At 49.8% G+C, this 24,917-nt stretch overlaps 32 non-coding genes and 5 pseudogenes across 32 annotated transcripts; 14 read left to right on the forward strand and 23 right to left on the reverse strand.

Annotated features, from left to right (window-relative positions):
* Positions 1–37: 37 nt before the first annotated feature.
* On the forward strand, positions 38–200 carry LOC135008197 (U1 spliceosomal RNA). The gene has a single exon (XR_010208012.1). It is a non-coding gene; the product is annotated as a U1 spliceosomal RNA (small nuclear RNA).
* A 674-nt stretch (positions 201–874) lies between these two features.
* On the forward strand, positions 875–1,038 carry LOC135008363 (U1 spliceosomal RNA). The gene has a single exon (XR_010208130.1). It is a non-coding gene; the product is annotated as a U1 spliceosomal RNA (small nuclear RNA).
* A 152-nt stretch (positions 1,039–1,190) lies between these two features.
* LOC135008287 (U1 spliceosomal RNA) lies at positions 1,191–1,326 on the forward strand (annotated as a pseudogene).
* Positions 1,327–2,027: 701 nt separating this feature from the next.
* Positions 2,028–2,191, forward strand: LOC135008077 (U1 spliceosomal RNA). The gene has a single exon (XR_010207895.1). It is a non-coding gene; the product is annotated as a U1 spliceosomal RNA (small nuclear RNA).
* A 152-nt stretch (positions 2,192–2,343) lies between these two features.
* Positions 2,344–2,506, forward strand: LOC135008223 (U1 spliceosomal RNA). The gene has a single exon (XR_010208034.1). It is a non-coding gene; the product is annotated as a U1 spliceosomal RNA (small nuclear RNA).
* Positions 2,507–3,180: 674 nt separating this feature from the next.
* Positions 3,181–3,344, forward strand: LOC135008052 (U1 spliceosomal RNA). The gene has a single exon (XR_010207869.1). It is a non-coding gene; the product is annotated as a U1 spliceosomal RNA (small nuclear RNA).
* A 151-nt stretch (positions 3,345–3,495) lies between these two features.
* LOC135008108 (U1 spliceosomal RNA) lies at positions 3,496–3,658 on the forward strand. The gene has a single exon (XR_010207925.1). It is a non-coding gene; the product is annotated as a U1 spliceosomal RNA (small nuclear RNA).
* A 674-nt stretch (positions 3,659–4,332) lies between these two features.
* On the forward strand, positions 4,333–4,496 carry LOC135007964 (U1 spliceosomal RNA). Its single transcript, XR_010207784.1, has one exon. It is a non-coding gene; the product is annotated as a U1 spliceosomal RNA (small nuclear RNA).
* A 152-nt stretch (positions 4,497–4,648) lies between these two features.
* Positions 4,649–4,811, forward strand: LOC135008315 (U1 spliceosomal RNA). The gene has a single exon (XR_010208097.1). It is a non-coding gene; the product is annotated as a U1 spliceosomal RNA (small nuclear RNA).
* Positions 4,812–5,485: 674 nt separating this feature from the next.
* LOC135007937 (U1 spliceosomal RNA) lies at positions 5,486–5,649 on the forward strand. Its single transcript, XR_010207759.1, has one exon. It is a non-coding gene; the product is annotated as a U1 spliceosomal RNA (small nuclear RNA).
* Positions 5,650–5,801: 152 nt separating this feature from the next.
* On the forward strand, positions 5,802–5,937 carry LOC135008300 (U1 spliceosomal RNA; annotated as a pseudogene).
* Positions 5,938–6,864: 927 nt separating this feature from the next.
* LOC135008053 (U1 spliceosomal RNA) lies at positions 6,865–7,028 on the forward strand. The gene has a single exon (XR_010207870.1). It is a non-coding gene; the product is annotated as a U1 spliceosomal RNA (small nuclear RNA).
* Positions 7,029–7,180: 152 nt separating this feature from the next.
* On the forward strand, positions 7,181–7,343 carry LOC135008191 (U1 spliceosomal RNA). The gene has a single exon (XR_010208006.1). It is a non-coding gene; the product is annotated as a U1 spliceosomal RNA (small nuclear RNA).
* Positions 7,344–8,171: 828 nt separating this feature from the next.
* On the reverse strand, positions 8,172–8,334 carry LOC135008214 (U1 spliceosomal RNA). Its single transcript, XR_010208026.1, has one exon. It is a non-coding gene; the product is annotated as a U1 spliceosomal RNA (small nuclear RNA).
* A 468-nt stretch (positions 8,335–8,802) lies between these two features.
* On the forward strand, positions 8,803–8,965 carry LOC135008121 (U1 spliceosomal RNA). The gene has a single exon (XR_010207938.1). It is a non-coding gene; the product is annotated as a U1 spliceosomal RNA (small nuclear RNA).
* An 855-nt stretch (positions 8,966–9,820) lies between these two features.
* LOC135008301 (U1 spliceosomal RNA) lies at positions 9,821–9,956 on the reverse strand (annotated as a pseudogene).
* A 152-nt stretch (positions 9,957–10,108) lies between these two features.
* LOC135007938 (U1 spliceosomal RNA) lies at positions 10,109–10,272 on the reverse strand. Its single transcript, XR_010207760.1, has one exon. It is a non-coding gene; the product is annotated as a U1 spliceosomal RNA (small nuclear RNA).
* Positions 10,273–10,945: 673 nt separating this feature from the next.
* On the reverse strand, positions 10,946–11,108 carry LOC135008316 (U1 spliceosomal RNA). Its single transcript, XR_010208098.1, has one exon. It is a non-coding gene; the product is annotated as a U1 spliceosomal RNA (small nuclear RNA).
* A 152-nt stretch (positions 11,109–11,260) lies between these two features.
* On the reverse strand, positions 11,261–11,424 carry LOC135007965 (U1 spliceosomal RNA). Its single transcript, XR_010207785.1, has one exon. It is a non-coding gene; the product is annotated as a U1 spliceosomal RNA (small nuclear RNA).
* A 674-nt stretch (positions 11,425–12,098) lies between these two features.
* Positions 12,099–12,261, reverse strand: LOC135008110 (U1 spliceosomal RNA). The gene has a single exon (XR_010207927.1). It is a non-coding gene; the product is annotated as a U1 spliceosomal RNA (small nuclear RNA).
* A 151-nt stretch (positions 12,262–12,412) lies between these two features.
* On the reverse strand, positions 12,413–12,576 carry LOC135008054 (U1 spliceosomal RNA). Its single transcript, XR_010207871.1, has one exon. It is a non-coding gene; the product is annotated as a U1 spliceosomal RNA (small nuclear RNA).
* Positions 12,577–13,250: 674 nt separating this feature from the next.
* On the reverse strand, positions 13,251–13,413 carry LOC135008322 (U1 spliceosomal RNA). The gene has a single exon (XR_010208104.1). It is a non-coding gene; the product is annotated as a U1 spliceosomal RNA (small nuclear RNA).
* A 152-nt stretch (positions 13,414–13,565) lies between these two features.
* LOC135008078 (U1 spliceosomal RNA) lies at positions 13,566–13,729 on the reverse strand. Its single transcript, XR_010207896.1, has one exon. It is a non-coding gene; the product is annotated as a U1 spliceosomal RNA (small nuclear RNA).
* A 701-nt stretch (positions 13,730–14,430) lies between these two features.
* Positions 14,431–14,566, reverse strand: LOC135008288 (U1 spliceosomal RNA; annotated as a pseudogene).
* Positions 14,567–14,718: 152 nt separating this feature from the next.
* Positions 14,719–14,882, reverse strand: LOC135008374 (U1 spliceosomal RNA). The gene has a single exon (XR_010208132.1). It is a non-coding gene; the product is annotated as a U1 spliceosomal RNA (small nuclear RNA).
* Positions 14,883–15,556: 674 nt separating this feature from the next.
* LOC135008157 (U1 spliceosomal RNA) lies at positions 15,557–15,719 on the reverse strand. The gene has a single exon (XR_010207973.1). It is a non-coding gene; the product is annotated as a U1 spliceosomal RNA (small nuclear RNA).
* A 152-nt stretch (positions 15,720–15,871) lies between these two features.
* On the reverse strand, positions 15,872–16,035 carry LOC135007966 (U1 spliceosomal RNA). Its single transcript, XR_010207786.1, has one exon. It is a non-coding gene; the product is annotated as a U1 spliceosomal RNA (small nuclear RNA).
* Positions 16,036–16,709: 674 nt separating this feature from the next.
* On the reverse strand, positions 16,710–16,872 carry LOC135008158 (U1 spliceosomal RNA). Its single transcript, XR_010207974.1, has one exon. It is a non-coding gene; the product is annotated as a U1 spliceosomal RNA (small nuclear RNA).
* Positions 16,873–17,024: 152 nt separating this feature from the next.
* Positions 17,025–17,188, reverse strand: LOC135008385 (U1 spliceosomal RNA). The gene has a single exon (XR_010208143.1). It is a non-coding gene; the product is annotated as a U1 spliceosomal RNA (small nuclear RNA).
* A 2,424-nt stretch (positions 17,189–19,612) lies between these two features.
* Positions 19,613–19,776, reverse strand: LOC135008349 (U1 spliceosomal RNA). Its single transcript, XR_010208120.1, has one exon. It is a non-coding gene; the product is annotated as a U1 spliceosomal RNA (small nuclear RNA).
* Positions 19,777–19,928: 152 nt separating this feature from the next.
* Positions 19,929–20,092, reverse strand: LOC135008224 (U1 spliceosomal RNA). The gene has a single exon (XR_010208035.1). It is a non-coding gene; the product is annotated as a U1 spliceosomal RNA (small nuclear RNA).
* A 670-nt stretch (positions 20,093–20,762) lies between these two features.
* Positions 20,763–20,926, reverse strand: LOC135008271 (U1 spliceosomal RNA). Its single transcript, XR_010208077.1, has one exon. It is a non-coding gene; the product is annotated as a U1 spliceosomal RNA (small nuclear RNA).
* An 835-nt stretch (positions 20,927–21,761) lies between these two features.
* Positions 21,762–21,897, reverse strand: LOC135008289 (U1 spliceosomal RNA; annotated as a pseudogene).
* Positions 21,898–22,049: 152 nt separating this feature from the next.
* Positions 22,050–22,213, reverse strand: LOC135008098 (U1 spliceosomal RNA). The gene has a single exon (XR_010207915.1). It is a non-coding gene; the product is annotated as a U1 spliceosomal RNA (small nuclear RNA).
* Positions 22,214–22,365: 152 nt separating this feature from the next.
* Positions 22,366–22,529, reverse strand: LOC135008017 (U1 spliceosomal RNA). The gene has a single exon (XR_010207837.1). It is a non-coding gene; the product is annotated as a U1 spliceosomal RNA (small nuclear RNA).
* A 674-nt stretch (positions 22,530–23,203) lies between these two features.
* Positions 23,204–23,366, reverse strand: LOC135008159 (U1 spliceosomal RNA). The gene has a single exon (XR_010207975.1). It is a non-coding gene; the product is annotated as a U1 spliceosomal RNA (small nuclear RNA).
* Positions 23,367–23,518: 152 nt separating this feature from the next.
* Positions 23,519–23,682, reverse strand: LOC135007955 (U1 spliceosomal RNA). The gene has a single exon (XR_010207776.1). It is a non-coding gene; the product is annotated as a U1 spliceosomal RNA (small nuclear RNA).
* Positions 23,683–24,917: the final 1,235 nt, after the last annotated feature.

Genomic DNA, 24,917 nt, shown 5'->3' on the forward strand with positions numbered 1-24,917 from the left:
ACCCGAGCAGCGACCCTCCCCAGCTCTAGCCCAACTCCTACTTACCTGCCAGGTGAGATACTATGATCATGAAGGTGCTTCTCCCAGGGCAAGGCTCACCCATTGCACTCTGGGTGTGCTGCCCCTGCGATTTCCCCAAATGTGGGGAACTTGACTGCATAATTTGTGTTTCCCCTGGTCGGCTCTCGTATAATTCAGATCTATTTGTCTCAGGTCTCTCTCCAGCCTAGTTTGCTGTCTGTTTCCACTTCTCTTTTCTTCAGCCGCTCCCTTCTATACCCTTGTGCACTATCCTGACTTCTCCTCCCGTCTGCTTACTTTGTGCCTTCCAATGCACAATGCAAACTACAGGTAGTGCTGCAGGGCCCACACCCTTTTACTTGCCTTACAGAGCAGCTCTGGAGCTGTTACAGTGCCCAGCTGCTGCAAGAAATCAGCTTGAATGCTTCAGGGGATGGGGCATGGCCAACATGAGCCCCACACCAAAGGAGGGGGGAGGTGTTTAATGCGAACTAGGGGTCATCCAAGCACTGCGAAAGGCCGCCATGCCCTGCATGCCCCTTTTCTCTTTTCATATGCAGATGAGGGTTCCAGTCAACTTTGGCCCACTGCTTGGATAACATCACCGTATGCAAATCCGTCTGCTGCAGACCTTCCCCCAGGAGTGCTTGTACTAGTTGTTGCATATGGTTTGATATTTGATGGTGCTTCAGTATTAGGCAGCCTTCCGCCCTCCCATGTTCATCTGAAAAGATGTGGTCTCCCTGCAGTTGTTGTCCCCAGATGAGAGTTCACTTGTGCTGCCTCAGTTGAATCTCCTTTACTTGACAGAGATGTGCCTGAGCAGCTGCCCTCACCAGCCCTATCCCAAATCATACTTATTTTGCATAGGAGATACCATGGTCATGAAGATTGTTCTCCCAGGGTGAGGTTCATTCATTGCATTCTGGGTATGCTGACCCCTGTGATTTTCCCAAATGTGGGAAACTCGACTGCATTATTTGTGGTAGTGGGGGACTGTGTTTGTGCTTTCCTCTGGTCAGCTCTGGTAAAAGTCAGATTTCTTTGTCTCAGATCTTCCTCTAGCCTTGTTCTTCTTTCGAGAGTTCCCTGGTGCTGCCTCAGTTGGATCTCCTTCACTTCACAGGGGGGAACCCGAGCAGCGACCCTCCCCAGCTCTAGCCCAACTCCTACTTACCTGCCAGGTGAGATACTATGATCATGAAGGTGCTTCTCCCAGGGCAAGGCTCAACCATTGCACTCTGGGTGTGCTGCTCCTGCGATTTCCCCAAATGTGGGAAACTTGACTGCATAATTTGTGTTTCCCCTCGTCGGCTCTCGTATAATTCAGATCTCTTTGTCTCAGGTCTCTCTCCAGCCTAGTTTGCTGTCTGTTTCCACTTCTCTTTTCTTCAGCCGCTCCCTTCTATACCCTTGTGCACTATCCTGACTTCTCCTCCCGTCTGCTTACTTTGTGCCTTCCAATGCACAATGCAAACTACAGGTAGTGCTGCAGGGCCCACACCCTTTTACTTGCCTTACAGAGCAGCTCTGGAGCTGTTACAGTGCCCAGCTGCTGCAAGAAATCAGCTTGAATGCTTCAGGGGCTGGGGCATAGCCAACATGAGCCCCACACCAAAGGAGGGTGGAGGTGTTTAATGCAAACTAGGGGTCAGCCAAGCGCCGCAAAAGGCCACCATGCCCTGCACGCCCCTTTTCTCTTTTCATATGCAGACGAGGGTTGAAGCCAACTTTGACCCACTGCTTGGATGACATCACCATATGCAAATCCATCTGCGGCAGGCCTTCCCCCAGGAATGCTTGCACTAGTTGTTGCATTTGGTTTGTTGTTTGGGGGTGCTTCAGTATTAGGCAGCCTTCTGCCCTCCCATGTTCATCTGAAAATATATGTTCTCCCTGCAGTTGTTGTCCCAAGATGAGAGTTCCCTTGTGCTGCCTCAGTTGAATCTCCTTTACTTGACAGAGATGTGCATGAGCAGCGGCCCTCCCCAGCCCTATTCCAAATCATACTTATTTTGCATAGGAGATACCATGGTCATGAAGATTTTTCTCCCAGGGTGAGGTTCATTCATTGCATTTTGGGTATGCTGACCCCTGTGATTTCCCCAAATGTGGGAAACTTGACTGCATTATTTGTGGTAGTGGGAGACTGTGTTTGTGCTTTCCTCTGGTCAGCTCTGGTAAAAGTCAGATTTCTTTGTCTCAGATTTTCCTTTAGCCTTGTTCTTTTTTCGAGAGTTCCCTTGTGCTGCCTCAGTTGGATCTCCTTCACTTTACAGGGGGGTACCCGAGCAGCGACCCTCCCCAGCTCTAGCCCAACTCCTACTTACCTGCCAGGTGAGATACTATGATCATGAAGGTGCTTCTCCCAGGGCAAGGCTCACCCATTGTACTCTGGGTGTGCTGCTCCTGCGATTTCCCCAAATGTGGGAAACTTGACTGCATAATTTGTGTTTCCCCTGGTCGGCTCTCGTATAATTCAGATCTCTTTGTCTCAGGTCTCTCTCCAGCCTAGTTTGCTGTCTGTTTCCACTTCTCTTTTCTTCAGCCGCTCCCTTTTATACCCTTGTGCACTATCCTGACTTCTCCTCCCGTCTGCTTACTTTGTGCCTTCCAATGCACAATGCAAACTACAGGTAGTGCTGCAGGGCCCACACCCTTTTACTTGCCTTACAGAGCAGCTCTTGAGCTGTTACAGTGCCCAGCTGCTGCAAGAAATCAGCTTGAATGCTTCAGGGGATGGGGCATGGCCAACATGAGCCCCACACCAAAGGAGGGTGGAGGTGTTTAATGCGAACTAGGGGTCATCCAAGCACCGCAAAAGGCCGCCATGCCCTGCACGCCCCTTTTCTCTTTTCATATGCAGATGAGGGTTGAAGCCAACTTTGACCCACTGCTTGGATGACATCACCGTATGCAAATCCGTCTTCTGCAGAACTTCCCCCAGGAATGCTTGCACTAGTTGTTGCATTTGGTTTGTTGTTTGGGGGTGCTTCAGTATTAGGCAGCCTTCTGCCCTCCCATGTTCATCTGAAAATATGTGTTCTCCCTGCAGTTGTTGTCCCCAGATGAGAGTTCCATTGTGCTGCCTCAGTTGAATCTCCTTTACTTGACAGAGATGTGCCTGAGCAGCGGCCCTCCCCAGCTCTATCCCAAATCATACTTATTTTGCATAGGAGATACCATGGTCATGAAGATTATTCTCCCAGGGTGAGGTTCATTCATTGCATTATGGGTATGCTGACCCCTGTGATTTCCCCAAATGTGGGAAACTCGACTGCTTTATTTGTGGTAGTGGGGGACTGTGTTTGTGTTTTCCTCTGGTCAGCTCTGGTAAAAGTCAGATTTCTTTGTTCAGATCTTCCTCTAGCCTTGTTCTTCTTTCGAGAGTTCCCTTGTGCTGCCTCAGTTGGATCTCCTTCACTTGACAGGGGGGTGCCCAAGCAGAGACCCTCCCCAGCTCTAGCCCAACTCCTACTTACCTGCCAGGTGAGATACTATGATCATGAAGGTGCTTCTCCCAGGGCAAGGCTCACCCATTGCACTCTGGGTGTGCTGCCCCTGCGATTTCCCCAAATGTGGGAAACTTGACTGCATAATTTGTGTTTCCCCTGGTCGGCTCTCGTGTAATTCAGATCTCTTTGTCTCAGGTCTCTCTCCAACCTAGTTTGCTGTCTGTTTCCACTTCTCTTTTCTTCAGCCGCTCCCTTCTATACCCTTGTGCACTATCCTGACTTCTCCTCCCGTCTGCTTACTTTGTGCCTTCCAATGCACAATGCAAACTACAGGTAGTGCTGCAGGGCCCACACCCTTTTACTTGCCTTACAGAGCAGCTCTGGAGATGTTACAGTGCCCAGCTGCTGCAAGAAATCAGCTTGAATGCTTCAGGGGATGGGGCATGGCCAACATGAGCCCCACACCAAAGGAGGGTGGAGGTGTTTAATGCGAACTAGGGGTCATCCAAGCACCGCAAAAGGCCGCCATGCCCTGCACGCTCCTTTTCTCTTTTCATATGCAGATGAGGGTTGAAGCCAACTTTGACCCACTGCTTGGATGACATCACCGTATGCAAATCCGTCTTCTGCAGAACTTCCCCCAGGAATGCTTGCACTAGTTGTTGCATTTGGTTTGTTGTTTGGGGGTGCTTCAGTATTAGGCAGCCTTCTGCCCTCCCATGTTCATCTGAAAATATGTGTTCTCCCTGCAGTTGTTGTCCCCAGATGAGAGTTCCCTTGTGCTGCCTCAGTTGAATCTCCTTTACTTGACAGAGATGTGCATGAGCAGCGGCCCTCCCCAGCCCTATTCCAAATCATACTTATTTTGCATAGGAGATACCATGGTCATGAAGATTGTTCTCCCAGGGTGAGGTTCATTCATTGCATTTTGGGTATGCTGACCCCTGTGATTTCCCCAAATGTGGGAAACTTGACTGCATTATTTGTGGTAGTGGGGGACTGTGTTTGTGCTTTCCTCTGGTCAGCTCTGGTAAAAGTCAGATTTCTTTGTCTCAGATTTTTCTCTAGCCTTGTTCTTCTTTCGAGAGTTCCCTTGTGCTGCCTCAGTTGGATCTCCTTCAGTTTACAGGGGGGTACCCGAGCAGCGATCCTCCCCAGCTCTAGCCCAACTCCTACTTACCTGCCAGGTGAGATACTATGATCATGAAGGTGCTTCTCCCAGGGCAAGGCTCACCCATTGCACTCTAGGTGTGCTGCTCCTGCGATTTCCCCAAATGTGGGAAACTTGACTGCATAATTTGTGTTTCCCCTGGTCGGCTCTCGTATAATTCAGATCTCTTTGTCTCAGGTCTCTCTCCAGCCTAGTTTGCTGTCTGTTTCCACTTCTCTTTTCTTGAGCCGCTCCCTTCTATGCCCTTGCGCACTATCCTGACTTCTCCTCCTGTCTGCTTACTTTGTGCCTTCCAACGCACAATGCGAACTACAGGTAGTGCTGCAGGGCCCACACCCTTTTACTTGCCTTACAGAGCAGCTCTGGAGCTGTTACAGTGCCCAGCTGCTGCAAGAAATCAGCTTGAATGCTTCAGGGGCTGGGGCATAGCCAACATGAGCCCCACACCAAAGGAGGTTGGAGGTGTTTAATGCAAACTAGGGGTCAGCCAAGTGCCGCAAAAGGCCACCATGCCCTGCACGCCCCTTTTCTCTTTTCATATGCAGACGAGGGTTGAAGCCAACTTTGACCCACTGCTTGGATGACATCACCATATGCAAATCCATCTGCGGCAGGCCTTCCCCCAGGAATGCTTGCACTAGTTGTTGCATTTGGTTTGTTGTTTGGGGGTGCTTCAGTATTAGGCAGCTTTCTGCCCTCCCATGTTCATCTGAAAATATATGTTCTCCCTGCAGTTGTTGTCCCCAGATGAGAGTTCCCTTGTGCTGCCTCAGTTGAATCTCCTTTACTTGACAGAGATGTGCATGAGCAGCGGCCCTCCCCAGCCCTATTCCAAATCATACTTATTTTGCATAGGAGATACCATGGTCATGAAGATTTTTCTCCCAGGGTGAGGTTCATTCATTGCATTTTGGGTATGCTGACCCCTGTGATTTCCCCAAATGTGGGAAACTCAACTGCATTATTTGTGGTAGTGGGGGACTGTGTTTGTGCTTTCCTCTGGTCAGCTCTAGTAAAAGTCAGATTTCTTTGTCTCACATTTTCCTCTAGCCTTGTTCTTCTTTCGAGAGTTCCCTTGTGCTGCCTTTGTTGGATCTCCTTCACTTTACAGGGGGGTACCCGAGCAGCGACCCTCCCCAGCTCTAGCCCAACTCCTACTTACCTGCCAGGTGAGATACTATGATCATTAAGGTGCTTCTCCCAGGGCAAGGCTCACCCATTGTACTCTGGGTGTGCTGCTCCTGCGATTTCCCCAAATGTGGGAAACTTGACTGCATAATTTGTGTTTCCCCTCGTCGGCTCTCGTATAATTCAGATCTCTTTGTCTCAGGTCTCTCTCCAGCCTAGTTTGCTGTCTGTTTCCACTTCTCTTTTCTTCAGCCGCTCCCTTCTATACCCTTGTGCACTATCCTGACTTCTCCACCCGTCTGCTTACTTTGTGCCTTCCAATGCACAATGCAAACTACAGGTAGTGCTGCAGGGCCCACACCCTTTTACTTGCCTTACAGAGCAGCTCTGGAGCTGTTACAGTGCCCAGCTGCTGCAAGAAATCAGCTTGAATGCTTCAGGGGCTGGGGCATAGCCAACATCAGCCCCACACCGAAGGAGGGTGGAGGTGTTTAATGCAAACTAGGGGTCAGTCAAGCGCCGCAAAAGGCCACCATGCCCTGCACGCCCCTTTTCTGTTTTCATATGCAGATGAGGGTTGAAGCCAACTTTGACCCACTGCTTGGATGACATCACCATATGCAAATCCATCTGCGGCAGGCCTTCCCCCAGGAATGCTTGCACTAGTTGTTGCATTTGGTTTGTTGTTTGGGGGTGCTTCAGTATTAGGCAGCCTTCTGCTGCACCCTGCTGCTGCATCCAAGCGCTGCAAAAGGCCGCCATGCCCTGCACGCCCCTTTTCTCTTTTCATATGCAGACGAGGGTTGAAGCCAACTTTGACCCACTGCTTGGATGACATCACCATATGCAAATCCATCTGCTGCAGGCCTTCCCCCAGGAATGCTTGCACTAGTTGTTGCATTTGGTTTGTTGTTTGGGGGTGCTTCAGTATTAGGCAGCCTTCTGCCCTCACATGTTCATCAGAAAATATGTGTTCTCCCTGCAGTTGTTGTCCCCAGATGAGAGTTCCCTTGTGCTGCCTCAGTTGAATCTCCTTTACTTGACAGAGATGTGCATGAGCAGCGGCCCTCCCCAGCCCTATTCCAAATCATACTTATTTTGCATAGGAGATACCATGGTCATGAAGATTGTTCTCCCAGGGTGAGGTTCATTCATTGCATTTTGGGTATGCTGACCCCTGTGATTTCCCCAAATGTGGGAAACTCAACTGCATTATTTGTGGTAGTGGGGGACTGTGTTTGTGCTTTCCTCTGGTCAGCTCTGGTAAAAGTCAGATTTCTTTGTCTCAGATTTTCCTCTTGCCTTGTTCTTCTTTCGAGAGTTCCCTTGTGCTGCCTCAGTTGGATCTCCTTCACTTGACAGGGGGGTACCCGAGCAGCGACCCTCCCCAGCTCTAGCCCAACTCCTACTTACCTGCCAGGTGAGATACTATGATCATGAAGGTGCTTCTCCCAGGGCAAGGCTCACCCATTGCACTCTGGGTGTGCTGCTCCTGCGATTTCCCCAAATGTGGGAAACTTGACTGCATAATTTGTGTTTCCCCTGGTCGGCTCTCGTATAATTCAGATCTCTTTGTCTCAGGTCTCTCTCCAGCCTAGTTTGCTGTCTGTTTCCACTTCTCTTTTCTTCAGCCGCTCCCTTCTATACCCTTGTGCACTATCCTGACTTCTCCTCCCGTCTGCTTACTTTGTGCCTTCCAATGCACAATGCAAACTACAGGTAGTGCTGCAGGGCCCACACCCTTTTACTTGCCTTACAGAGCAGCTCTGGAGCTGTTAAAGTGCCCAGCTGCTGCAAGAAATCAGCTTGAATGCTTCAGGGGCTGGGGCATAGCCAACATGAGCCCCACACCGAAGGAGGGTGGAGGTGTTTAATGCAAACTAGGGGTCGGTCAAGCGCCGCAAAAGGCCACCATGCCCTGCACGCCCCTTTTCTGTTTTCATATGCAGACGAGGGTTGAAGCCAACTTTGACCCACTGCTTGGATGACATCACCATATGCAAATCCATCTGCGGCAGGCCTTCCCCCAGGAATGCTTGCACTAGTTGTTGCATTTGGTTTGTTGTTTGGGGGTGCTTCAGTATTAGTCAGCCTTCTGCTCCACCCTCCTTTGGTGTGGGGCTCATGTTGGCCATGTCCCATCCCCTGAAGCATTCAAGCAGATTTCTTGCAGCAGCTGGGCACTGTAACAGCTCCAGAGCTGCTCTGTAAGGCAAGTAAAAGGGTGTGGGCCCTGCAGCACTACCTGTAGTTTGCATTGTGCATTGGAAGGCACAAAGTAAGCAGACGGGAGGAGAAGTCAGGATAGTGCACAAGGGTATAGAAGGGAGCGGCTGAAGAAAAGAGAAGTGGAAACAGACAGCAAACTAGGCTGGAGAGAGATCTGAGACAAAGAGATCTGAATTATACGAGAGCCGACCAGGGGAAACACAAATTATGCAGTCAAGTTTCCCACATTTGGGGAAATCGCAGGGGCTGCACACCCAGAGTGCAATGGGTGAGCCTTGCCCTGGGAGAAGCACCTTCATGATCATAGTATCTCACCTGGCAGGTAAGTAGGAGTTGGGCTAGAGCTGGGGAGGGTCGCTGCTCGGGCACCCCCCTGTTAAGTGAAGGAGATCCAACTGAGGCAGCACAAGGGAACTCTCAAAAGAAGAACAAGGCTAGAGGAAGATCTGAAACAAAGAAATCTGACTTTTACCAGAGCTGACCAGAAGAAAACACAAACACAGTCCCCCACTACCACAAATAAAGCAGTCGAGTTTCCCACATTTGGGGAAATCACAGGGGTCAGCATACCCAAAATGCAATGAATGAACCTCACCTCGACTGCTTTATTTGTGGTAGTGGGGGACTGTGTTTGTGTTTTCTTCTGGTCAGCTCTGGTAAAAGTCAGATTTCTTTGTTTCAGATCTTCCTCTAGCCTTGTTCTTCTTTTGAGAGTTCCCTTGTGCTGCCTCAGTTGGATCTCCTTCACTTAACAGGGGGGTGCTCGAGCAGCGACCCTCCCCAGCTCTAGCCCAACTCATACTTACCTGCCAGGTGAGATACTATGATCATGAAGGTGCTTCTCCCAGGGCAAGGCTCACCCATTGCACTCTGGGTGTGCTGCCCCTGCGATTTCCCCAAATGTGGGAAACTTGACTGCATAATTTGTGTTTCCCCTGGTCGGCTATCGTATAATTCAGATCTCTTTGTCTCAGATCTCTCTCCAGCCTAGTTTGCTGTCTGTTTCCACTTCTCTTTTCTTCAGCCGCTCCCTTCTATACCCTTGTGCACTATCCAGACTTCTCCTCCCGTCTGCTTACTTTGTGCCTTCCAATGCACAATGCAAACTACAGGTAGTGCTGCAGGGCCCACACCCTTTTACTTGCCTTACAGAGCAGCTCTTGAGCTGTTACAGTGCCCAGCTGCTGCAAGAAATCTGCTTGAAAGCTTCAGGGGATGGGGCATGGCCAACATGAGCCCCACACCAAAGCAGGGTGCAGCAGAAGGCTGCCTAATACTGAAGCACCCCCAAACAACAAACCAAATGCAACAACTAGTGCAAGCATTCCTGGGGGAAGGCCTGCCGCAGATGGATTTGCATATGGTGATGTCATCCAAGCAGTGGGTCAAAGTTGGCTTCAACCCTCATCTGCATATGAAAACAGAAAAGGGGCGTGCAGGGCATGGTGGCCTTTTGCGGCGCTTGACTGACCCCTAGTTTGCATTAAACACCTCCACCCTCCTTCGGTGTGGGGCTGATGTTGGCTATGCCCCAGCCCCTGAAGCATTCAAGCTGATTTCTTGCAGCAGCTGGGCACTGTAACAGCTCCAGAGCTGCTCTGTAAGGCAAGTAAAAGGGTGTGGGCCCTGCAGCACTACCTGTAGTTTGCATTGTGCATTGGAAGGCACAAAGTAAGCAGACGGGAGGAGAAGTCAGGATAGTGCACAAGGGTATAGAAGGGAGCGGCTGAAGAAAAGAGAAGTGGAAACAGACAGCAAACTAGGCTGGAGAGAGACCTGAGACAAAGAGATCTGAATTATACGAGAGCCGACGAGGGGAAACACAAATTATGCAGTCAAGTTTCCCACATTTGGGGAAATCGCAGGAGCAGCACACCCAGAGTACAATGGGTGAGCCTTGCCCTGGGAGAAGCACCTTAATGATCATAGTATCTCACCTGGCAGGTAAGTAGGAGTTGGGCTAGAGCTGGGGAGGGTCGCTGCTCGGGTACCCCCCTGTAAAGTGAAGGAGATCCAACAAAGGCAGCACAAGGGAACTCTTGAAAGAAGAACAAGGCTAGAGGAAAATGTGAGACAAAGAAATCTGACTTTTACTAGAGCTGACCAGAGGAAAGCACAAACACAGTCCCCCACTACCACAAATAATGCAGTTGAGTTTCCCACATTTGGGGAAATCACAGGGGTCAGCATACCCAAAATGCAATGAATGAACCTCACCCTGGGAGAAAAATCTTCATGACCATGGTATCTCCTATGCAAAATAAGTATGATTTGGAATAGGGCTGGGGAGGGCCGCTGCTCATGCACATCTCTGTCAAGTAAAGGAGATTCAACTGAGGCAGCACAAGGGAACTCTCATCTGGGGACAACAACTGCAGGGAGAACATATATTTTCAGATGAACATGGGAGGGCAGAAAGCTGCCTAATACTGAAGCACCCCCAAACAACAAACCAAATGCAACAACTAGTGCAAGCATTCCTGGGGGAAGGCCTGCCCAGATGGATTTGCATATGGTGATGTCATCCAAGCAGTGGGTCAAAGTTGGCTTCAACCCTCGTCTGCATATGAAAAGAGAAAAGGGGCGTGCAGGGCATGGTGGCCTTTTGCGGCACTTGGCTGACCCCTAGTTTGCATTAAACACCTCCACCCTCCTTTGGTGTGGGGCTCATGTTGGCTATGCCCCAGCCCCTGAAGCATTCAAGCTGATTTCTTGCAGCAGCTGGGCACTGTAACAGCTCCAGAGCTGCTCTGTAAGGCAAGTAAAAGGGTGTGGGCCCTGCAGCACTACCTGTAGTTCGCATTGTGCGTTGGAAGGCACAAAGTAAGCAGACAGGAGGAGAAGTCAGGATAGTGCGCAAGGGCATAGAAGGGAGCGGCTCAAGAAAAGAGAAGTGGAAACAGACAGCAAACTAGGCTGGAGAGAGACCTGAGACAAAGAGATCTGAATTATACGAGAGCCGACCAGGGGAAACACAAATTATGCAGTCAAGTTTCCCACATTTGGGGAAATCGCAGGAGCAGCACACCTAGAGTGCAATGGGTGAGCCTTGCCCTGGGAGAAGCACCTTCATGATCATAGTATCTCACCTGGCAGGTAAGTAGGAGTTGGGCTAGAGCTGGGGAGGATCGCTGCTCGGGTACCCCCCTGTAAACTGAAGGAGATCCAACTGAGGCAGCACAAGGGAACTCTCGAAAGAAGAACAAGGCTAGAGGAAAATCTGAGACAAAGAAATCTGACTTTTACCAGAGCTGACCAGAGGAAAGCACAAACACAGTCCCCCACTACCACAAATAATGCAGTCAAGTTTCCCACATTTGGGGAAATCACAGGGGTCAGCATACCCAAAATGCAATGAATGAACCTCACCCTGGGAGAACAATCTTCATGACCATGGTATCTCCTATGCAAAATAAGTATGATTTGGAAAAGGGCTGGGGAGGGCCGCTGCTCATGCACATCTCTGTCAAGTAAAGGAGATTCAACTGAGGCAGCACAAGGGAACTCTCATCTGGGGACAACAACTGCAGGGAGAACACATATTTTCAGATGAACATGGGAGGGCAGAAGGCTGCCTAATACTGAAGCACCCCCAAACAACAAACCAAATGCAACAACTAGTGCAAGCATTCCTGGGGGAAGTTCTGCAGAAGACGGATTTGCATACGGTGATGTCATCCAAGCAGTGGGTCAAAGTTGGCTTCAACCCTCATCTGCATATGAAAAGAGAAAAGGAGCATGCAGGGCATGGCGGCCTTTTGCGGTGCTTGGATGACCCCTAGTTCGCATTAAACACCTCCACCCTCCTTTGGTGTGGGGCTCATGTTGGCCATGCCCCATCCCCTGAAGCATTCAAGCTGATTTCTTGCAGCAGCTGGGCACTGTAACATCTCCAGAGCTGCTCTGTAAGGCAAGTAAAAGGGTGTGGGCCCTGCAGCACTACCTGTAGTTTGCATTGTGCATTGGAAGGCACAAAGTAAGCAGACGGGAGGAGAAGTCAGGATAGTGCACAAGGGTATAGAAGGGAGCGGCTGTAGAAAAGAGAAGTGGAAACAGACAGCAAACTAGGTTGGAGAGAGACCTGAGACAAAGAGATCTGAATTACACGAGAGCCGACCAGGGGAAACACAAATTATGCAGTCAAGTTTCCCACATTTGGGGAAATCGCAGGGGCAGCACACCCAGAGTGCAATGGGTGAGCCTTGCCCTGGGAGAAGCACCTTCATGATCATAGTATCTCACCTGGCAGGTAAGTAGGAGTTGGGCTAGAGCTGGGGAGGGTCTCTGCTTGGGCACCCCCCTGTCAAGTGAAGGAGATCCAACTGAGGCAGCACAAGGGAACTCTCAAAAGAAGAACAAGGCTAGAGGAAGATCTGAACAAAGAAATCTGACTTTTACCAGAGCTGACCAGAGGAAAACACAAACACAGTCCCCCACTACCACAAATAAAGCAGTCGAGTTTCCCACATTTGGGGAAATCACAGGGGTCAGCATACCCATAATGCAATGAATGAACCTCACCCTGGGAGAATAATCTTCATGACCATGGTATCTCCTATGCAAAATAAGTATGATTTGGGATAGAGCTGGGGAGGGCCGCTGCTCAGGCACATCTCTGTCAAGTAAAGGAGATTCAACTGAGGCAGCACAAGGGAACTCTCATCTGGGGACAACAACTGCAGGGAGAACACATATTTTCAGATGAACATGGGAGGGCAGAAGGCTGCCTAATACTGAAGCACCCCCAAACAACAAACCAAATGCAACAACTAGTGCAAGCATTCCTGGGGGAAGTTCTGCAGAAGACGGATTTGCATACGGTGATGTCATCCAAGCAGTGGGTCAAAGTTGGCTTCAACCCTCATCTGCATATGAAAAGAGAAAAGGGGCGTGCAGGGCATGGCGGCCTTTTGCGGTGCTTGGATGACCCCTAGTTCGCATTAAACACCTCCACCCTCCTTTGGTGTGGGGCTCATGTTGGCCATGCCCCATCCCCTGAAGCATTCAAGCTGATTTCTTGCAGCAGCTGGGCACTGTAACAGCTCCAGAGCTGCTCTGTAAGGCAAGTAAAAGGGTGTGGGCCCTGCAGCACTACCTGTAGTTTGCATTGTGCATTGGAAGGCACAAAGTAAGCAGACGGGAGGAGAAGTCAGGATAGTGCACAAGGGTATAGAAGGGAGCGGCTGAAGAAAAGAGAAGTGGAAACAGACAGCAAACTAGGCTGGAGAGAGACCTGAGACAAAGAGATCTGAATTATACGAGAGCCGACCAGGGGAAACACAAATTATGCAGTCAAGTTTCCCACATTTGGGGAAATCACAGGAGCAGCACACCCAGAGTACAATGGGTGAGCCTTGACCTGGGAGAAGCACCTTCATGATCATAGTATCTCACCTGGCAGGTAAGTAGGAGTTGGGCTAGAGCTGGGGAGGGTCGCTGCTCGGGTACCCCCCTGTAAAGTGAAGGAGATCCAACTGAGGCAGCACAAGGGAACTCTCGAAAAAAGAACAAGGCTAAAGGAAAATCTGAGACAAAGAAATCTGACTTTTACCAGAGCTGACCAGAGGAAAGCACAAACACAGTCTCCCACTACCACAAATAATGCAGTCAAGTTTCCCACATTTGGGGAAATCACAGGGGTCAGCATACCCAAAATGCAATGAATGAACCTCACCCTGGGAGAAAAATCTTCATGACCATGGTATCTCCTATGCAAAATAAGTATGATTTGGAATAGGGCTGGGGAGGGCCGCTGCTCATGCACATCTCTGTCAAGTAAAGGAGATTCAACTGAGGCAGCACAAGGGAACTCTCATCTTGGGACAACAACTGCAGGGAGAACATATATTTTCAGATGAACATGGGAGGGCAGAAGGCTGCCTAATACTGAAGCACCCCCAAACAACAAACCAAATGCAACAACTAGTGCAAGCATTCCTGGGGGAAGGCCTGCCGCAGATGGATTTGCATATGGTGATGTCATCCAAGCAGTGGGTCAAAGTTGGCTTCAACCCTCGTCTGCATATGAAAAGAGAAAAGGGGCGTGCAGGGCATGGTGGCCTTTTGCGGCGCTTGGCTGACCCCTAGTTTGCATTAAACACCTCCACCCTCCTTTGGTGTGGGGCTCATGTTGGCTATGCCCCAGCCCCTGAAGCATTCAAGCTGATTTCTTGCAGCAGCTGGGCACTGTAACAGCTCCAGAGCTGCTCTGTAAGGCAAGTAAAAGGGTGTGGGCCCTGCAGCACTACCTGTAGTTTGCATTGTGCATTGGAAGGCACAAAGTAAGCAGACGGGAGGAGAAGTCAGGATAGTGCACAAGGGTATAGAAGGGAGCGGCTGAAGAAAAGAGAAGTGGAAACAGACAGCAAACTAGGCTGGAGAGAGACCTGAGACAAAGAGATCTGAATTATACGAGAGCCGACGAGGGGAAACACAAATTATGCAGTCAAGTTTCCCACATTTGGGGAAATCGCAGGAGCAGCACACCCAGAGTGCAATGGTTGAGCCTTGCCCTGGGAGAAGCACCTTCATGATCATAGTATCTCACCTGGCAGGTAAGTAGGAGTTGGGCTAGAGCTGGGGAGGGTCGCTGCTCGGGTTCCCCCCTGTGAAGTGAAGGAGATCCAACTGAGGCAGCACCAGGGAACTCTCGAAAGAAGAACAAGGCTAGAGGAAGATCTGAGACAAAGAAATCTGACTTTTACCAGAGCTGACCAGAGGAAAGCACAAACACAGTCCCCCACTACCACAAATAATGCAGTCGAGTTTCCCACATTTGGGAAAATCACAGGGGTCAGCATACCCAGAATGCAATGAATGAACCTCACCCTGGGAGAACAATCTTCATGACCATGGTATCTCCTATGCAAAATAAGTATGATTTGGGATAGGGCTGGTGAGGGCAGCTGCTCAGGCACATCTCTGTCAAGTAAAGGAGATTCAACTGAGGCAGCACAAGTGAACTCTCATCTGGGGACAACAACTGCAGGGAGACCACATCTTTTCAGATGAACATGGGAGGGCGGAAGGCTGCCTAATACTGAAGCACCATCAAATATCAAACCATATGCAACAACTAGTACAAGCACTCCTGGGGGAAGGTCTGCAGCAGACGGATTTGCATACGGTGATGTTATCCAAGCAGTGGGCCAAAGTTGACTGGAACCCTCATCTGCATATGAAAAGAGAAAAGGGGCATGCAGGGCATGGCGGCCTTTTGCAGTGCTTGGATGACCCCTAGTTCGCATTAAACACCTCCCCCCTCCTTTGGTGTGGGGCTCATGTTGGCCATGCCCCATCCCCTGAAGCATTCAAGCTGATTTCTTGCAGCAGCTGGGCACTGTAACAGCTCCAGAGCTGCTCTGTAAGGCAAGTAAAAGGGTGTGGGCCCTGCAGCACTACCTGTAGTTTGCATTGTGCATTGGAAGGCACAAAGTAAGCAGACGGGAGGAGAAGTCAGGATAGTGCACAAGGGTATAGAAGGGAGCGGCTGAAGAAAAGAGAAGTGGAAACAGACAGCAAACTAGGCTGGAGAGAGACCTGAGACAAAGAGATCTGAATTATACGAGAGCCGACCAGGGGAAACACAAATTATGCAGTCAAGTTTCCCACATTTGGGGAAATCGCAGGGGCAGCACACCCAGAGTGCAATGGGTGAGCCTTGCCCTGGGAGAAGCACCTTCATGATCATAGTATCTCACCTGGCAGGTAAGTAGGAGTTGGGCTAGAGCTGGGGAGGGTCGCTGCTCGGGTACCCCCCTGTCAAGTGAAGGAGATCCAACTGAGGCAGCACAATGGAACTCTCGAAAGAAGAACAAGGCTAGAGGAAAATCTGAGACAAAGAAATCTGACTTTTACCAGAGCTGACCAGAGGAAAGCACAAACACAGTCCCCCACTACCACAAATAATGCAGTCAAGTTTCCCACATTTGGGGAAATCACAGGGGTCAGCATACCCAAAATGCAATGAATGAACCTCACCCTGGGAGAACAATCTTCATGACCATGGTATCTCCTATGCAAAATAAGTATGATTTGGAATAGGGCTGGGGAGGGCCGCTGCTCATGCACATCTCTGTCAAGTAAAGGAGATTCAACTGAGGCAGCACAAGGGAACTCTCATCTGGGGACAACAACTGCAGGGAGAACACATATTTTCAGATGAACATGGGAGGGCAGAAGGCTGCCTAATACTGAAGCACCCCCAAACAACAAACCAAATGCAACAACTAGTGCAAGCATTCCTGGGGGAAGTTCTGCAGAAGACGGATTTGCATACGGTGATGTCATCCAAGCAGTGGGTCAAAGTTGGCTTCAACCCTCATCTGCATATGAAAAGAGAAAAGGGGCGTGCAGGGCATGGCGGCCTTTTGCGGTGCTTGGATGACCCCTAGTTCGCATTAAACACCTCCACCCTCCTTTGGTGTGGGGCTCATGTTGGCCATGCCCCATCCCCTGAAGCATTCAAGCTGATTTCTTGCAGCAGCTGGGCACTGTAACAGCTCCAGAGCTGCTCTGTAAGGCAAGTAAAAGGGTGTGGGCCCTGCAGCACTACCTGTAGTTTGCATTGTGCATTGGAAGGCACAAAGTAAGCAGACGGGAGGAGAAGTCAGGATAGTGCACAAGGGTATAGAAGGGAGCGGTTGAAGAAAAGAGAAGTGGAAACAGACAGCAAACTAGGCTGGAGAGAGACCTGAGACAAAGAGATCTGAATTATACGAGAGCCGACCAGGGGAAACACAAATTATGCAGTCAAGTTTCCCACATTTGGGGAAATCGCAGGGGCAGCACACCCAGAGTGCAATGGGTGAGCCTTGCCCTGGGAGAAGCACCTTCATGATCATAGTATCTCACCTGGCAGGTAAGTAGGAGTTGGGCTAGAGCTGGGGAGGGTCGCTGTTCGGGCACCCCCCTGTCAAGTGAAAGAGATCCAACTGAGGCAGCACAAGGGAACTCTCGAAAGAAGAACAAGGCTAGAGGAAGATCTGAGACAAAGAAATCTGACTTTTACCAGAGCTGACCAGAGGAAAGCACAAACACAGTCCCCCACTACCACAAATAATGCAGTCGAGTTTCCCACATTTGGGAAAATCACAGGGGTCAGCATACCCAGAATGCAATGAATGAACCTCACCCTGGGAGAACAATCTTCATGACCATGGTATCTCCTATGCAAAATAAGTATGATTTGGGATAGGGCTGGTGAGGGCCGCTGCTCAGGCACATCTCTGTCAAGTAAAGGAGATTCAACTGAGGCAGCACAAGGGAACTCTCATCTGGGGACAACAACTGCAGGGAGACCACATCTTTTCAGATGAACATGGGAGGGCGGAAGGCTGCCTAATACTGAAGCACCATCAAATATCAAACCATATGCAACAACTTATACAAGCACTCCTTGGGGAAGGTCTGCAGCAGACGGATTTGCATACGGTGATGTTATCCAAGCAGTGGGCCAAAGTTGACTGGAACCCTCATCTGCATATGAAAAGAGAAAAGGGGCATGCAGGGCATGGCGGCCTTTTGCAGTGCTTGGATGACCCCTAGTTCGCATTAAACACCTCCACCCTCCTTTGGTGTGGGGCTCATGTTGGCCATGCCCCATCCCCTGAAGCATTCAAGCTGATTTCTTGCAGCAGCTGGGCACTGTAACAGCTCCAGAGCTGTTCTGTAAGGCAAGTAAAAGGGTGTGGGCCCTGCAGCACCACCTGTTGTTCGCATTGTGCGTTGGAAGGCACAAATTAAGCAGACGGGAGGAGAAGTCAGGATAGTGCGCAAGGGCATACTTTTCTCTTAGTCCGGGGGCAAGGCTTCAAAATGGGGTCTGCAACGGAGGAGACACAGGGGGCGTGGTCACAGCAGCTTTTCTCTACAGCCTGCACCAGCAGGAGCCTACACCATTTTTTATGATCACGCTGAACTGCAGTGCGACTGCAATTACAGCATGGTCAAGAAGGGAGGCGTCATGCTGGGTGGCCATGCCCTGTCACTGTGCAGGAGCCAGCACAGCTCACACACTAGTCCCCGGGTGCAGCCCCCAACCCCCGGGACACCCGGAGCAACAAAATGTAGATTCAGGCCACCAGGCCACGCCCCTACCTATGAAACCATGCCTCCTTTTTACCATTGCGCTGTTTATCTGCGCGCACTGCATTACAATCTCCCTCGCCACCTTTCTGGGTGTCACCAGTGATAGTGACACCTCTGCCATGCTTGTAGCAGCTGGTCCTAAGATCTACGCCTCAAGCCCTGAGTGTTTGCCCTTGTGACTTGTTGATCATCATAGCGAAGCAGATGCTTACAGAAAACTGCAGGGGCTTAGATTGAAAATAAAAAAATTGATGGGTATAAGGTAGAGAGGAGCGGGTTCGGTTCTCCGAGAACCGAATTCCCCACGAACTCCACGTGGTTTACACTGGTCCGAGGCAGGCTCGGTTGTTCCCGCCTGACTCGGAAAACCTGAACAAGGGAAAATGTCATCATCCCGCTGTCGGATTCTTGCGAGATTCGGATTCCATATAAAGAGCTGCGCGTTGCTGCCATTTTTACTCGTGCATTGAAGAGAGAGCGGAGAGGACGTGGCTATGTTCTCTCAGTGGAAATCTCAATATCAGTGCTCAGTATCAGTGGTTACTTATTGCTGCTCAGTAATACTAGTAGTGTGTCTCTCCTGCTCAGTGTCAGTTCTCAGTAGTATCCTCATCAGTGCTCAGTATCACTGCTCATTGTCTTGTGCTGCATTGTGGTGCTCAGCATACTACAGTACATTACTAATAGTCCAGTGCTGCATCTTGCTGCTCAGTGTCAGTTCTAGTATCCTCATCAGTGCTCACTATCACTGCTCATTGCATTGTGGTGTTCTGTATACTACAGTAACATAGTAATATAGTATATATAGAGGAGCGGGTTCGGTTCTCCGAGAACCGAATTCCCGACGAACTCCACGTGGTTTACACTGGTCCGTGGCAGGCTCGGTTGTTCCCGCCTGACTCGGAAAACCTGAACAAGGGAAAATGTCATCATCCCGCTGTCGGATTCTCGCGAGATTCGGATTCCATATAAAGAGCTGCGCGTTGCCGCCATTTTTACTCGTGCATTGAAGAGAGAGCGGAGAGGACGTGGCTATGTTCTCTCAGTGGAAATCTCAATATCAGTGCCCAGTATCAGTGGTTACTTATTGCTGCTCAGTAATACTAGTAGTGTGTCTCTCCTGCTCAGTGTCAGTTCTCAGTAGTATCCTCATCAGTGCTCAGTATCACTGCTCATTGTCTTGTGCTGCATTGTGGTGCTCAGCATACAACAGTACATTACTAATAGTCCAGTGCTGCATCTTGCTGCTCATGTTGGCTATGCCCCAGCCCCTGAAGCATTCAAGCTGATTTCTTGCAGCAGCTGGGCACTGTAACAGCTCCAGAGCTGCTCTGTAAGGCAAGTAAAAGGGTGTTGGCCCTGCAGCACTACCTGTAGTTTGCATTGTGCGTTGGAAGGCACAAAGTAAGCAGACAGGAGAAGTCAGGAGAGTGCACAAGGGCATAGAAGGCAGGGGCTCAAGAAAAGAGAAGTGGAAACAGACAGCAAACTAGGCTGGAGAGAGACCTGAGACAAAGAGATCTGAATTATACGAGTAGCCGACCAGAGGAAACACAAATTATGCAGTCAAGTGTCCCACATTTGGGGAAATCGTAGGAGCAGCACACCCAGAGTGCAATGGGTGAGCCTTGCCCTGGTAGAAGCACCTTCCTGATCATAGTATCTCACTTGGCAGGTAAGTAGGAGTTGGGCTTGAGCTGGGGAGGGTCGCTGCTCGGGCACCCCCCTGTCAAGTGAAGGAGATCCAACTGAGGCAGCACAAGGAAACTCTCAAAAAAAGAACAAGGCTAGAGGAAGATCTGAGACAAAGAAATCTGACTTTTACCAGAGCTGACCAGAGGAAAGCACAAACACAGTCCCCCACTACCACAAATAATGCAGTCGAGTTTCCCACATTTGGGGAAATCACAGGGGTCAGCATACCCAGAATGCAATGAATGAACCTCACCCTGGGAGAACAATCTTCATGACCATGGTATCTCCTATGCAAAATAAGTATGATTTGGGATAGGGCTGGGGAGGGCCGCTGCTCAGGCACATCTCTTTCAAGTAAAGGAGATTCAACTGAGGCAGCACAAGGGAACTCTCATCTGGGGACAACAACTGCAGGGAGAACACATATTTTCAGATGAACATGGGAGAGCTGAAGGCTGCCTAATACTGAAGCACCCCAAACAACAAACCAAATGCAACAACTAGTACAAGCATTCCTGGGGGAAGGTCTGCAGAAGACGGATTTGCATACGGTGATGTCATCCAAGCAGTGGGCCAAAGTTGGCTGGAACCCTCATCTGCATATGAAAAGAGAAAAGGGGTATGCAGGGCATGGCGGCCTTTTGCGGCGCTTGGATGACCCTTAGTTCGCATTAAACACCTCCACCCTCCGTCGGTGTGGGGCTCATGTTGGCTATGCCCCAGCCCCTGAAGCATTCAAGCTGATTTCTTGCAGCAGCTGGGCACTGTAACAGCTCCAGAGCTGCTCTGAAAGGCAAGTAAAAGGGTGTGGGCCCTGCAGCACTACCTGTAGTTTGCATTGTGCGTTGGAAGGCACAAAGTAAGCAGACAGGAGAAGTCAGGAGAGTGCACAAGGGCATAGAAGGCAGCGGCTCAAGAAAAGAGAAGTGGAAACAGACAGCAAACTAGGCTGGAGAGAGACCTGAGACAAAGAGATCTGAATTATACGAGTAGCCGACTAGAGGAAACACAAATTATGCAGTCAAGTGTCCCACATTTGGGGAAATCGTAGGAGCAGCACACCCAGAGTGCAATGGGTGAGCCTTGCCCTGGGAGAAGCACCTTCCTGATCATAGTATCTCACCTGGCAGGTAAGTAGGAGTTGGGCTAGAGATGGGGAGGGTCGCTGCTCGGGCACCCCCCTGTCAAGTGAAGTTCTGCAGAAGACGGATTTGCATACGGTGATGTCATCCAAGCAGTGGGTCAAAGTTGGCTTCAACCCTCATCTGCATATGAAAAGAGAAAAGGGGCGTGCAGGGCATGGCGGCCTTTTGCGGTGCTTGGATGACCCCTAGTTCGCATTAAACACCTCCACCCTCCTTTGGTGTGGGGCTCATGTTGGCCATGCCCCATCCCCTGAAGATGAACATGGGAGGGCAGAAGGCTGCCTAATACTGAAGCACCCCCAAACAACAAACCAAATGCAACAACTAGTGCAAGCATTCCTGGGGGAAGGCCTGCCGCAGATGGATTTGCATATGGTGATGTCATCCAAGCAGTGGGTCAAAGTTGGCTTCAACCCTCGTCTGCATATGAAAAGAGAAAAGGGGCGTGCAGGGCATGGTGGCCTTTTGCGGCGCTTGGCTGACCCCTAGTTTGCATTAAACACCTCCACCCTCCTTTGGTGTGGGGCTCATGTTGGCTATGCCCCAGCCCCTGAAGCATTCAAGCTGATTTCTTGCAGCAGCTGGGCACTGTAACAGCTCCAGAGCTGCTCTGTAAGGCAAGTAAAAGGGTGTGGGCCCTGCAGCACTACCTGTAGTTTGCATTGTGCATTGGAAGGCACAAAGTAAGCAGACGGGAGGAGAAGTCAGGATAGTGCACAAGGGTATAGAAGGGAGCGGCTGAAGAAAAGAGAAGTGGAAACAGACAGCAAACTAGGCTGGAGAGAGACCTGAGACAAAGAGATCTGAATTATACGAGAGCCGACGAGGGGAAACACAAATTATGCAGTCAAGTTTCCCACATTTGGGGAAATCGCAGGAGCAGCACACCCAGAGTGCAATGGTTGAGCCTTGCCCTGGGAGAAGCACCTTCATGATCATAGTATCTCACCTGGCAGGTAAGTAGGAGTTGGGCTAGAGCTGGGGAGGGTCGCTGCTCGGGTTCCCCCCTGTGAAGTGAAGGAGATCCAACTGAGGCAGCACCAGGGAACTCTCGAAAGAAGAACAAGGCTAGAGGAAGATCTGAGACAAAGAAATCTGACTTTTACCAGAGCTGACCAGAGGAAAGCACAAACACAGTCCCCCACTACCACAAATAATGCAGTCGAGTTTCCCACATTTGGGAAAATCACAGGGGTCAGCATACCCAGAATGCAATGGGTGAGCCTTGCCCTGGGAGAAGCACCTTCATGATCATAGTATCTCACCTGGCAGGTAAGTAGGAGTTGGGCTAGAGCTGGGGAGGGTCGCTGCTCGGGTACCCCCCTGTCAAGTGAAGGAGATCCAACTGAGGCAGCACAATGGAACTCTCGAAAGAAGAACAAGGCTAGAGGAAAATCTGAGACAAAGAAATCTGACTTTTACCAGAGCTGACCAGAGGAAAGCACAAACACAGTCCCCCACTACCACAAATAATGCAGTCAAGTTTCCCACATTTGGGGAAATCACAGGGGTCAGCATACCCAAAATGCAATGAATGAACCTCACCCTGGGAGAACAATCTTCATGACCATGGTATATCCTATGCAAAATAAGTATGATTTGGAATAGGGCTGGGGAGGGCCGCTGCTCATGCACATCTCTGTCAAGTAAAGGAGATTCAACTGAGGCAGCACAAGGGAACTCTCATCTGGGGACAACAACTGCAGGGAGAACACATATTTTCAGATGAACATGGGAGGGCAGAAGGCTGCCTAATACTGAAGCACCCCCAAACAACAAACCAAATGCAACAACTAGTGCAAGCATTCCTGGGGGAAGTTCTGCAGAAGACGGATTTGCATACGGTGATGTCATCCAAGCAGTGGGTCAAAGTTGGCTTCAACCCTCATCTGCATATGAAAAGAGAAAAGGGGCGTGCAGGGCATGGCGGCCTTTTGCGGTGCTTGGATGACCCCTAGTTCGCATTAAACACCTCCACCCTCCTTTGGTGTGGGGCTCATGTTGGCCATGCCCCATCCCCTGAAGCATTCAAGCTGATTTCTTGCAGCAGCTGGGCACTGTAACAGCTCCAGAGCTGCTCTGTAAGGCAAGTAAAAGGGTGTGGGCCCTGCAGCACTACCTGTAGTTTGCATTGTGCATTGGAAGGCACAAAGTAAGCAGACGGGAGGAGAAGTCAGGATAGTGCACAAGGGTATAGAAGGGAGCGGTTGAAGAAAAGAGAAGTGGAAACAGACAGCAAACTAGGCTGGAGAGAGACCTGAGACAAAGAGATCTGAATTATACGAGAGCCGACCAGGGGAAACACAAATTATGCAGTCAAGTTTCCCACATTTGGGGAAATCGCAGGGGCAGCACACCCAGAGTGCAATGGGTGAGCCTTGCCCTGGGAGAAGCACCTTCATGATCATAGTATCTCACCTGGCAGGTAAGTAGGAGTTGGGCTAGAGCTGGGGAGGGTCGCTGTTCGGGCACCCCCCTGTCAAGTGAAAGAGATCCAACTGAGGCAGCACAAGGGAACTCTCGAAAGAAGAACAAGGCTAGAGGAAGATCTGAGACAAAGAAATCTGACTTTTACCAGAGCTGACCAGAGGAAAGCACAAACACAGTCCCCCACTACCACAAATAATGCAGTCGAGTTTCCCACATTTGGGAAAATCACAGGGGTCAGCATACCCAGAATGCAATGAATGAACCTCACCCTTGGAGAACAATCTTCATGACCATGGTATCTCCTATGCAAAATAAGTATGATTTGGGATAGGGCTGGTGAGGGCAGCTGCTCAGGCACATCTCTGTCAAGTAAAGGAGATTCAACTGAGGCAGCACAAGTGAACTCTCATCTGGGGACAACAACTGCAGGGAGACCACATCTTTTCAGATGAACATGGGAGGGCGGAAGGCTGCCTAATACTGAAGCACCATCAAATATCAAACCATATGCAACAACTAGTACAAGCACTCCTGGGGGAAGGTCTGCAGCAGACGGATTTGCATACGGTGATGTTATCCAAGCAGTGGGCCAAAGTTGACTGGAACCCTCATCTGCATATGAAAAGAGAAAAGGGGCAAGCAGGGCATGGCGGCCTTTTGCAGTGCTTGGATGACCCCTAGTTCGCATTAAACACCTCCCCCCTCCTTTGGTGTGGGGCTCATGTTGGCCATGCCCCATCCCCTGAAGCATTCAAGCTGATTTCTTGCAGCAGCTGGGCACTGTAACAGCTCCAGAGCTGCTCTGTAAGGCAAGTAAAAGGGTGTGGGCCCTGCAGCACTACCTGTAGTTTGCATTCTAGTGTCTTTCGTTTGGGAGAAAAATGCAAAGGTACAATACAGCTTTTCCTTGCCGATATCTCTCTTTTGCAAAGAGCTAGGCATTGGAAAATTCAGGGCTATACCGTGTAGATGAAGCACTAACAGGAGGCTTTTAAATTTTCATTCTAGTGTCTTTCGTTTGGGAGAAAAATGCAAAGGTACAATACAGCTTTTCCTTGCCAATATCTCTCTTTTGCAAAGAGCTAGGCATTGGAAAATTCAGGGCTATAACGTGTAGATGAAGCACTAACAGGAGGCTTTAAAATTTTCATTCTAGTGTCTTTCGTTTGGGAGAAAAATGCAAAAGTACAGTGCAGCTTTTCCTTGCCGATATCTCTCTTTTGCAAAGAGATAGGCATTGGAAAATTCAGGGCTATAACGTGTAGATGAAGCACTAATAGGAGGCTTTAAAATTTTCATTCTAGTGTCTTTCGTTTGGGAGAAAAAAGCAAAGGTACAATACAGCTTTTCCTTGCCGATATCTCTCTTTTGCAAAGAGATAGGCATTGGAAAATTCAGGGCTATAACGTGTAGATGAAGCACTAACAGGAGGCTTTAAAATTTTCATTCTAGTGTCTTTCGTTTGGGAGAAAAATGCAAAGGTACAATACAGCTTTTCCTTGCCGATATCTCTCTTTTGCAAAGAGCTAGGCATTGGAAAATTCAGGGCTATAA

Source organism: Pseudophryne corroboree, unplaced genomic scaffold, assembly GCF_028390025.1.
Source record: "Pseudophryne corroboree isolate aPseCor3 unplaced genomic scaffold, aPseCor3.hap2 scaffold_222, whole genome shotgun sequence".
NCBI classification, from domain to species: Eukaryota; Metazoa; Chordata; class Amphibia; order Anura; family Myobatrachidae; genus Pseudophryne; species Pseudophryne corroboree.